Genomic DNA, 11,950 nt, shown 5'->3' on the forward strand with positions numbered 1-11,950 from the left:
ATTGAAGCGAAAGCGAGTATAAATCTGCGCGCGATCGATTTCCCCCATTTCGTTTCTTATTAGTAATACTAATTAATTTCTTTTCTTTTATAGACGTTCGCCGAGGACTTCGTTCATCACGGGATCCAGTAGAATTCGTTTTAGTTTTATTCATTGTATAAGTATACAACGTAGAATTCCTTTTTTTTATTTTTTATTTATTGTATATATACTAAATAGATTTATTTTTATTTCAAACCTGTGTTTTACTGAGTCTGTCGCCCCTAAAGAGCTACCCATCACAAACTGGCGCCCGAGCAAAAATTAATAACATGCCGACAGATAAAGACACAGACTCAGTAACAGGTACGTCATGGATAAACCGACTTTGCAAAGAGGAATTGCAGAGCGAGGCCGAAAAATACGGCTTAGATCCCAAGGGAACCGTCGACGAATTGAGAACACGACTCAGAACCTATTTTAAAAATCGCGAGGAAGCTACAGGAACAATCCCAAAAGAAAAAACTTCCAAGGGAACAGAATCCGACACACTGGCCCAGGAAATTTCGGGCATCCGAAGACAATTACAGGAATTAACAATAACGAAACAAATGGGGCAACCAGAATTGCTAAATCAAGTACGAAAGTGGAACACACACTTCGACAAGAAACATTCGGATGCAATAGAATTCTTAGAGAGGATAGACGAATTAAGCTTGGCCTACGAGATCGATAAACAAGATCTACTAAGCGCATTACCTGAATTATTAGGAGACCACGCTTTGTTATGGTACAGAAACAATAACAAAAATTGGAAGTCATGGACAGATTTCAGCGAAGATTTTAAAAAAGCTTTCTATCCCAGGGGATATTTACTACAACTAGAAGAGGAAATCCGAAACAGAAGACAGAGACAGAACGAACCAGTAGATAGATATATCACGGAGATTCAAACATTAATCAGACGAGAAGGCTCTTTTTCCAAAAACCAAGAACTCGAAAGGATATACAAAAATTTGTTACCAGAATATAAGCTTTATGCTCGCCGCCGGGATTTCGGAAACTTAGCCGAATTACAGGATTTAGCCCAAGAATACGAAGCTCTAGAAGACGAAAAGACCCGAGCAAATCAGATTTGCCGTGGAAACTGGAGACGCACGGAGCAAGCAGAGTACGATGCGAAAACGGCATGCTTTAGATGCAAGATGCCAGGTCACAGCCGTAAAAACTGCAAAAACCCATGGAAAAAGTTTTGTTCGCGTTGCGGCAGAGAAGGGGTTTACAGCAGCGACTGCTGTTTCAGGCGTCAGGGAAACGAATTACAGACTGGAGAAACAAGGAGTCGTCCCAGTCTGTAAAACAAGATTCGACTCCATTCGTTTTCGCCGTTACACAGCCAGCAAGCAATGACATTCGACTGTTCGCATCACTAAAAATAGGGCAAAGAACATACAGAGCGCTCATCGACACAGGAACTACTAAAAATTACGTCGGGGATAGAATAGCTCAGATATACAAGGACTCTCTAGATAGCTACAGCGGGAGAACAAGACTAGCAAATGGAGCGTCAATCGAGCTTAACCAGAAGTTGACAATTGAATGCGAGATCGATAAGTTACAAACCCGACAAACATTCATAGTAATGCCAGGGTTGACGGAAGATGCATTAATAGGAGTGGAATTCCTCAGGAACCATTCTATCGAACTTAAATTCGATAAACATACGACCAAAAAATACATACAACATCAAGAAGAGACATGTAACACTTTAAAAGACTCCACTCAAAATACGGAGTTAGAAAGGTTCCTAAGAAAAGAACTAAGGGAGTTTGAGAATATAACAGGACCCACCAACTTAATAAGACACGAAATAAAATTGAAGAAAAAGTGCGATCCAGTCAAGCAGCCTTATAGGCGACACAATCCCGCAATGCTACAGATCATCAACCAAGAAGTGGACAAGATGTTAAAAGAAGGAACCATCGAACCTTCCACAAGTGGTTGGAGTTCACCGATTGTACTAGTTAGGAAAAAGGATAACTCGTACAGATTTTGCATTGACTTTAGAAAAGTCAACGAACTATCAGATAAGGACGCATATCCGTTACCCAGAATATCGGAAATTCTGGATAGACTTAAGGAAGCAAATTTTATATCGACCCTCGATTTGAAACAGGGATATTTTCAATACCCCTAGAAGAAACAAGCCGCCCAGTGACAGCTTTCAGCGTACCCGGAAAAGGCCATTTTCAGTTCAAAACCACCCCATTCGGACTGCATTCCGCAGGAGCCACTTTCCAACGCCTACTGGATAAGGTAATACCTCCCGATATGGAATTCGCATTTGCCTACTTGGATGATATCGTAGTAATATCTAAAACGCTCCAAGAGCATTTAAATCACCTACATGAAGTTTTCCGAAGACTGAAAGAAGCCAGATTACAGCTGAACTTCGAGAAATGCACGTTTTGCCAGTCAGAACTCAGATACTTAGGACATGTGGTTGGAGCAGAAGGAATAAAAACCGACCCGGAGAAAACCAACGCTATAACCGGACTTACAGCACCGAGAAATGTGCGTCAACTCCGCCGGTTCCTAGGAATAACATCATGGTACCGCCGATTCATAGAGAACTATTCGACAATAGCAGGACCGCTAAACATGCTTCTGAAGAAGAAGATAAGATGGAAATGGACCGATAAGCAGGAAAACGCGTTTAAAGAGCTAAAATCAAAACTTACATCGGCCCCAGTATTAGCATGCCCCGATTTTTCGAAAACATTTTACCTGCAAACAGATGCGTCGAACTGTGGACTTGGAGTTGCACTAACACAGAAATACGACGGCCAGGATAAAGTAATTGCATATGCTAGTCGAACCCTCACACCAGCCGAGACAAAATATTCCACAACGGAAAAAGAATGTCTATCCATCGTGTACGGGATAAAGCAAATGAGGCCGTATATAGAAGGATACAATTTTAAGGTCATATCAGACCACCAGTCCCTCAAATGGCTGAAGAACCTTAAAAACCCGTCAGGTCGGTTAGCCAGGTGGAGTTTAGAACTGCAACAGTACGATTTCGAGGTAATATATAGAAAGGGAGTCCTCAACAAGGTAGCAGATGCTTTGTCACGACAACCACAAGAAAACCAGAGCGAAGAACCAGAGTCGGAATTATTAGCATCAGAACTGGAATCGTGCAGTTGGTACGATAATTTATATAGGAATGTACTCCAGAACCCAGACGATTTCCCGGATTTACAAATATCAAACGGGAAATTATATAAACACGTTTGGAGCAGCCGTAATTTAGCCGACCCAGAGTTTAATAACCCATGGAAATTATGCGTACCAAGATATAAAAGGAAAGATATTTTGGAGGAAAATCATGACTCGACCACAGCAGGCCACTTAGGAATTGCAAAAACAATTTGCCGAATAGCGCAAAAGTACTATTGGCCTAAGATGTTTAAACAAATTGCAGACTACGTTAGAGCCTGTACGAAGTGCCTCCAATATAAACCGTCTCAAATGCAACCAGCCGGGAAAATGCAACCGTCCACTGTAGAAAAGCCTTGGCATACTGTCTCAGTTAATTTAATGGGACCATTCCCAAGATCTGCAAAAGGAAACATTTTCTTAATAGTCGTGCAAGACCGGTTTACCAAATGGGTCGTCGCCCAGCCAATAAGAGCAGCATCTACGAAATCAATCATCGACACTCTACGATCTAAAGTAGTCATGCAATTCGGTATCCCGAAGAAAATCATCTCGGACAACGGCGCGCAATTTACAAGCGGAAATTTTAAGGCGTTCCTAAAGTCCTATAACATAAATCACATTCTAACACCGCCGTACTCACCTCAGTGCAATCCAGTAGAACGAACGAACAAAGTACTGAAAACGATGATAGCTACTTACGTGGAGGATAACCATAAAGACTGGGACAAATTCATACCAGAATTCTGCTACGCCATAAATTCGTCAAGACACGATTCAACAGGATTTTCACCAGCGCTTCTTAATTTCGGAAGGGAATTAGACATAACAGAGGCGACAAATGGACAAGATATACAGGGGTATGCAGAAAACTTAAACAAGTTAGAAGCGTTAAGAGAACTAGCGAAAGTGCACATGGAACACGCTTTCGAGGACCAAAAGAAACATTACGATCTAAGACGAAGAGACTGGCAGCCGCATCCAGGAGATCGAGTCATGAAAAAGGAACACCATCTATCATCAGCTAGTGCAGCTTTCACCAGCAAACTAGCGCCGAAGTACTCAGGACCATACATAGTAACGTCAGTAATAGTAAAACTGAAATTGGCCGATAGTAGTAGCCGCAAGCAGATGACGGCGCATGTAAAAGATTTAAAACCATGGGAGGGGGGAAATGTTACTACAGAAATCCAATCCCCACCACAACCAAACGGTATTTAAGTGGCAATGCTAGCAAGCAGAATTCAGTTCATCAACATCAAACATGGAAGACATATTAGAGATACCGGAAGAGATGACCCCTCTGGGAACGCCAGAGAGACCCGAACTACCCGTGACACCAGGAAAAGACGCGGAGAGGATCATGAAGAGGTTCCACGAACTTTTTGGGACACCACCAACCCCACCGAGGAAGAAGAGCGTACCTGATACTAAAACGGGACAAGAAGCCCAATCCGCGTCCACTCCAGGAGAACCGGGACCCGGGAAACACGCCGATCTTATAGAGATCGTCCCAAAACACCTGATCGAGAGGGGGACCAAAAGATACAGGATATGCTGTAACAATGGGAGGAAGATTGTAATAAAGATACCGAGAGGGATAGATGGCATCACGAGGCTGTAGACACCATATACACAAAAAAAAAGGTATGTTACTTTTTTTTTTCAAAGAGAAGGGGGTGTAACGATGCTCTGATCGTTTAACAGTTCGAACCGTGGGAGTGTCAATATTTGCGCATCCACTTCTACAACGTGACGGCGTAGTGGGATTCAAACGGCTATTTAAGGCATGTGAATAGCGGAATTAGACAGTCTTGTAGCTAGCGCTCTAGGCTCCCTGACTCGCCTGTGTAGTGAACCTGCGAGCCATTCTGGACAGAGAGAGTTCCGTATTGAGGATCGTACTCTGTCCCTAACCAAGCGGAACCCATCGGTGTTGCGTATTGAGCATTACCGCGGATCTGCACAGAACCAACCGGGACAGAGAGATTTCCGTATTGAGGATCATATTCTGTCCTTAGCCAAGCGGAACCCGTCGGCATTGTGTATTGAACATTGCCATGGGTCTGCACAGCTAAATATTTTGTTTTGCGAGCATATTCGGAGCTTTCGCTGAATTGAAGCGAAAGCGAGTATAAATCTGCGCGCGATCGATTTCCCCCATTTCGTTTCTTATTAGTAATACTAATTAATTTCTTTTCTTTTATAGACGTTCGCCGAGGACTTCGTTCATCACGGGATCCAGTAGAATTCGTTTTAGTTTTATTCATTGTATAAGTATACAACGTAGAATTCCTTTTTTTTATTTTTTATTTATTGTATATATGCTAAATAGATTTATTTTTATTTCAAACCTGTGTTTTACTGAGTCTGTCGCCCCGAAAGAGCTACCCATCACACTATAAATATGTTACACAAAATTTAACTTACTTAATTGTTACAAATGTTCAATTGTTCACAAATTGTAATTAATTGTTACAATGATTGATTGTTACAAATGTTAATTTAATATTATTACAAATGTTACAGGAATGTCGCTAATAACCTTTGGGTGGATGCGACTTTGTTTCTTTAAATAAAAAAAAAAATGGAGGAAATTCAGTATGTAGCGGTAGAATGTCAAAAGCTAATAATAAGTACATGCCTAAATATGATCCTACAAAGCCCTCAAAGTACTTAATGTATTTTGGCGTCAATAATTTATATGGGTGGGCAATGGGAGAGCCGTTGCCCTACGAAGGGTTCGAATGGATGGATGACAAAGACTTTGATGTTATGTCTGTACCAGATGACTCTCCCGTAGGGTACATGTTACAAATTGACTTGGAATATCCTCGCAAATTACATGATCTGCACTCAGATTTTCCATTCGCTGCTGAACACCGTAAAGCTGCGGGTTCAAATCATTCGAAACTAATGACAACACTTTATAATAAAAAAGAATATATCGTTCATTATAGAAATTTAAAACAAATGTTGGCTAATGGATTAGTTTTAAAAAAGATTCACAAAATTTTAAAATTTAAACAGTCTGCCTGGCTGCGGCCCTACATCGAATTAAATACTTAACTACGAGCTACAGCTACGAACGATTTTGAAAAAAACCTGTATAAGTTGGCCAATAATAGCATATTTGGTAAGACTATGGAGAACATCCGGAAACATCGAATAGTAAAACTAGTCAGATCATGGAATGGACGGTATGGTGCTAAAAATTTAATTTCTAGTGTACGGTTTCACAGCAGAAAAATATTTAATAAAAATTTAGTAGCTATAGAACTGATTAAATCAGATCTAGTTTTTAATAAACCTTTATACATTGGCATGACTGTTTTAGATATATCAAAGTTATGTATGTACCAATTTCATTACGACTATATGCTCCCAAAATTGGGCGCTGATAAATGTAATTTAATGTATATGGATACTGATAGTTTTATTTATGAACTATACTGTGATGATGCATATGAGGAAGTAATAAAATCAGATATATCAAAATTTGATACATCTGATTACGCTGCAGATAATATCTATAATATTCCTCGCGTAAATAAAAAAAGTTTTGGGAGTAATTAAAGATGAAAATAAAGGGGAAATTATGACAAAGTTTGTGGGATTACGTTTAAAAATGTATACTTTTAAAGTTCAATCAGGCCGAGTTATTCCTTCATATATTCCTTCATATAAAGGAATAGAATTCATTGCTTGTTCTAAACAAATACCGCCACATTTAAGAAATGCTGTATTAGGAAAGTCAGATTGGGGGAATATATTTGAAGATGAACACTCCAGTTATTGTGTATGGGTTAGTGGATATTGGCTTCAGCAGCATCGCCTAAACGTATGCAAATCATGTTTTTTTACATTTAAAAAAGCCCATGAGTTATTAAATAAATTTTTACTTGTGAGTTACGATCATACTCACAAAGTATATGATGCTGATGAGATCATTGAATGCGTATATCAACAAAAATTTTATTGGTGCCATAGTTGTTTTGCACAAGTTTTATTGGATTTAAAAGATTACGAGTCTTGCGTTAATGCATTACATGAAATACCTAGAAATAACAGGTTTGATGATTCTGATGTAGACAGTAATATTGATTCTTTTGAGATGAATGACAACGTCTAATCCATAAGCAATTATCTCTCTCTCTTTTTCTGTATATTTAAATAAAAAATATTGTAAATATAGTAATTGTAAAGATATGTAAAGGTATATGTATGTGAAATAAAAACTCTAAATTTATAATTTTATCATTTATTTTAATTACCTTAATTTTATAAAAATAAACGAATTCCCTAAGAGCATTATTTGTCATATCATTTGGCGTTATAGAACAAAACGCATACAATATTTGCAGGGGGCTTAAACTATCTACTACACTATTTTTACAAAAATCTAAAACATTATAATAATATTCATAAAAGTTCAAATTTTCTAACAACTGTATACGAGGCGATATCACGATAGTGCTAAGTTCAACAATTTGCTTCACTTCTTCTTCATCCATATAGTACTCCACACCATGCTTCTTGACAATAATGAATTTACAATCGAATATATATGAAAAGCAAACGTCACAAATACGGACTTAAATTGTATGTGTTGGCAGAACCCAACGGCTTAGCGCTTCGTATGAAATTATATACAGGAGTAGTTTTAGAAACTATGCGAGATAAACTTAACGTCGGGCATTCTCTTTTTATAGATAATTTTTATATAAAGTGTTGATTTAGCAAAAACGCTTTTACAAAACAATACTTTCTGCACAGGAACTTTAATTTCCAAGAGAAAAGGTAACCCTAAAAAAGTTTTAGAAGATAAACTAGCACAAGGACAGACAGTAGGGCAATACAAAGATGGCATTTTAGTAGGAAAGTGGAGAGATAAAAGAGAAGTTATGTACATATCCACGGAATTTAAAAATGATCTTATCGAAACTGAAAACAAAAGAAACCAAATAAAAATAAAACCCCTACCTATATCCAAATATAATGAGTTTATGAGTGGTGTTGATCGCAAAGATCAAATGCTCGCTTACTATCCATGTGAGCGAAAGACGCTCAGATGGTATAAAAAAATAGGTATTCACATATTTCAAGTTTTGTTGTTAAATTCCTATTATTTGTACAAAAGTTATACTCCGTACACTGGTAGAAAAATGAATTTATATGAATATCGTTTAGAAATTATCAGACATCTTTTAAAAAATTCTGAAACAGTATTGGTTACTCCAGTGTACAAACAACAACAAACAACAGACAAGCACAACATTTCGAAAATTTTAAATGTTGATACTAAAAGTCGGATAAAGAGAAAAATATGTAAGGTATGTTCAAAGAATAATTTAAGAAAAGACACGATATTTGAGTGCAGCTTCTGTCCTGAAAAACCTGGCCTTTGTGTTGGGAATTGTTTTGTACAGTATCATAATGATAATAATTTGTAATTATTAATATTAGTATTGTACTATGTTTTCTATTAAAATTTCCAGTAAATGTTTCTTTTGACAATAATGACTTTCTGCAATTTGAAAATCAAAGACGCACATGTGAGTCACTTAGCATATGGATGAAACATTAATGATCTAGTGCTGACGACGCCTGAGCGTCACGCGTTAAAAAAGAAAAAAATTAGCAAAAACTTTATAAATGTATTCTGCCAACAAGAAACCAATTGCAGTTATACCGATTTACAAAAAAAATACTCTCAGCACCTAGCAGTAGCATATCGTTAGGCTTTAAGCATGCGACGTGTTAAGACACTGTAAGCATGCTAGAAGGTCACAAATTTTAATAGTTAACACTTTCACTGCCCATGACGTTCATGTACGTCATAATAGTTCTGTCTCTAAAGACGGGTCTCCACCAAAGGAAAATTGGCAACTTTCGTGTTGTCAACATGCGTTGGTGACAAAAGTTTCCGAAATATGTTAATGTTGCCAACAAAAATTGCAAACAAATGTTGAGAACCTTGTTTCTCTTTTTGGCGGTAACATCAAAGGAATGCGCGTGTTGTCGACATTTTAACGGCTTTGTGGGGACGGTCGCTTAGTTGGAAACATAAGTTGTAAACAGAAACATGTCTGTAGTGATAACGTGGACAAATGAACTTATTGATACCTTAATTGATTTATATCACACCCAAAGTGTACTATGGAATCCAAAAGACGTAAATTATAAAAATAAAAATAAGAAAAAGGATGCCTGGAAAACCATCAGTGATGTGATGGGGCTACACGAACTTGAAATACAAAGGAAAATAAAAAATTTGACGGCACAGTTTTTCAGAGAGAAGAAGAAATTAAAAGAAGAAAATAAATCGGGTTCAGCTACTTCTGATACCACAAAGTGGTTTGCGTACCAACGACTTCTATTTTTATCAGACAAAAATGAACCTAAGTTATGCCTTGAAAAGGGATTAAATGAAAAACATGTAAGTATGCAACAATATTGTATTTATTTTACGATTTATAAGCTATGAATAACTACGATTGAAAGAGGATCATAACGTATCATATTCTAGTAATTTAGCAGTTAGTAGAAAGTTAGTTAACTTCTAACTTAAAAAAAATAAAATAACTTCATAAAATTAATATTAATAATGCATTAATTAATTTTCTTGCTGTTTGTTTCGTTACTTTATATAATTTGTTAATAGTCATTTTGCCAAGGAATGTTCCCTTGTTCGGTCATAAACAACTCTGCAAATTCTTGTCTCACATCTTTCGCAGCACTACTTGATTTCCGAGCTCTCTTATCGAAACTATGGAATGGCATATTGTTTTGCATCTCGTTCCTCCAAGCTCCAGAAATAATATTACCACTGTCTTTGTCTTCAGAATCGAAAGTTCCAGGTGGAGTGTAGGTGGTCCTTGATTTTTTTTTCTTAAATAATTATGTAAACAAATACAAGCAGTCACAATTGTCTCCGCTTTCGTTGGTTCAAGTAACATTATTTTTCTGAAAACTCGAAATCGTGCAGATAATATTCCGAACACATTCTCTGATACCCTTCGCGCTCTTGATAGTCTATAATTAAATATTCTTCTCTGTGATCCTTTTTCTTGGGTACCTGGATAAGGTTTCATCAAATTTGGTGACAATGGAAAAGCATCGTCACCCAGAAAAACATAAGGAACAGCCATGGCTCTACCAGGAAGCTTTTCATTATTAGGTAGATTAAGTTTACATTCGGACAACATTCTTTTGAACTGGGTATTTTCGTAAACACCACCATCCGATATGCGTCCCTGGCAGCCAACATTCATATACAACACTTCGTAATTTGCATTAGCAACAATAAAAAGCACAATGCTAAAAAACGATTTGTAATTAAAGTAATCGCTTCCACTGTGTTCTGGTGATTGAATCATAATATGTTTTCCGTCCATAACTCCTGTACATTGTGGAAAATTGAAGACTACAGGGGAAAAACGCTGTAAGTCAATTTTATCGATTTTTTGATGAATACATTTTTCGATACTTGGATACACGTAGTACAATCCACAAATATCAAACAAAATAAAAGTGCAATAAGTCAAACGTTAAAAACGAATTAAATAATGCTGTACAATGCAAGAGCGCTGCAAGTCAAGGTTAAACTAGGCAACAATGCTATAAGTTAGATTTAGGTGCTCAATGCGCCTGTCCGTAGGGACAATTTACAACTTTACAACGGGAAATCACAGTCAGTGTTCAGCATTCATACAAGTTGTTTATTTTAGTACCATTATTATCATAATCACAGTTTATTTTTTAACGTTTAGTAAGTTTGAACTATTGTTCAATAATATGGAAAGTGAGGACAGTGAAATTGAAGAGGCTTTACAGTCAAAAACTATAAGAAAACGAAAAAGTTTTGGGCCAATACGTGATGTAGCTAAAGCGCTAAAAGTGCAAACTCACGAAACAGGCGAGGACTGCCGTTGCGAATGTTATTAGTATTTTGAAAATATAACTGTTGAACAAAGAAATACAATTATTCGTAATTTTAATTCTATGCTGAATTGGGACGAGCCAAGTGTGTATTTGGGTGGTCTAATATCCATACTTCCTGTAACTCAAAGAATGCCAAGAAAAGACGAAGAGAATTGCAACGTAAGAGATGGCTCTATTTATTACAGAATTCGCCTTGCGGTAATTAATGGTGAGGGGCATACACCACCTGCAAAAGACGTTCAGGTTTGTCAAAATCTTTTGTTGCTCTTCATGGCATATCCACGAGAAGATTACAAATTGTACAAAAGCCCTAAAACATGGTACAATTGCCAAGGACAATAGAGGTAAACATGGCTTAAGACCCAATAAAATGTCTGAAGAAACTATGCAGTTAATTTTAAATCACATAAAATCATTTAAAGGGCGCATGAGTCACTACAGCCTTTCTGCTAAATCTAGCAGAAAGTACCTTCCACAGGAACTTAACATTAAAAAGTTGTACAAAAATGTTCCTTGAGAAATATCCCAACAGAGCAGTGTGCTATGAAGTATATAGAAAAACATTCAACACACGCTTTAATATCTTCTTTGGGTATCCCAGAACCGACACTTGCAGCATTTGTGATGCTTCCAAAATAAAAATAAGGGAATGTAAAGATGAAAAATTAATTAATTAACTTAAAACAGGACGGAAAATTCACTTGCTGAGAGCACAGACATTTTACAAACGAAAAACAAAAGCTAAACTACGACCAAGGACCTCAAGACAATATGAAGTAATAGCCATGGACTACCTTGGATAATA

The sequence above is a fragment of the Diabrotica undecimpunctata genome, chromosome 9, assembly GCF_040954645.1.
Source record: "Diabrotica undecimpunctata isolate CICGRU chromosome 9, icDiaUnde3, whole genome shotgun sequence".
NCBI lineage: Eukaryota > Metazoa > Arthropoda > Insecta > Coleoptera > Chrysomelidae > Diabrotica > Diabrotica undecimpunctata.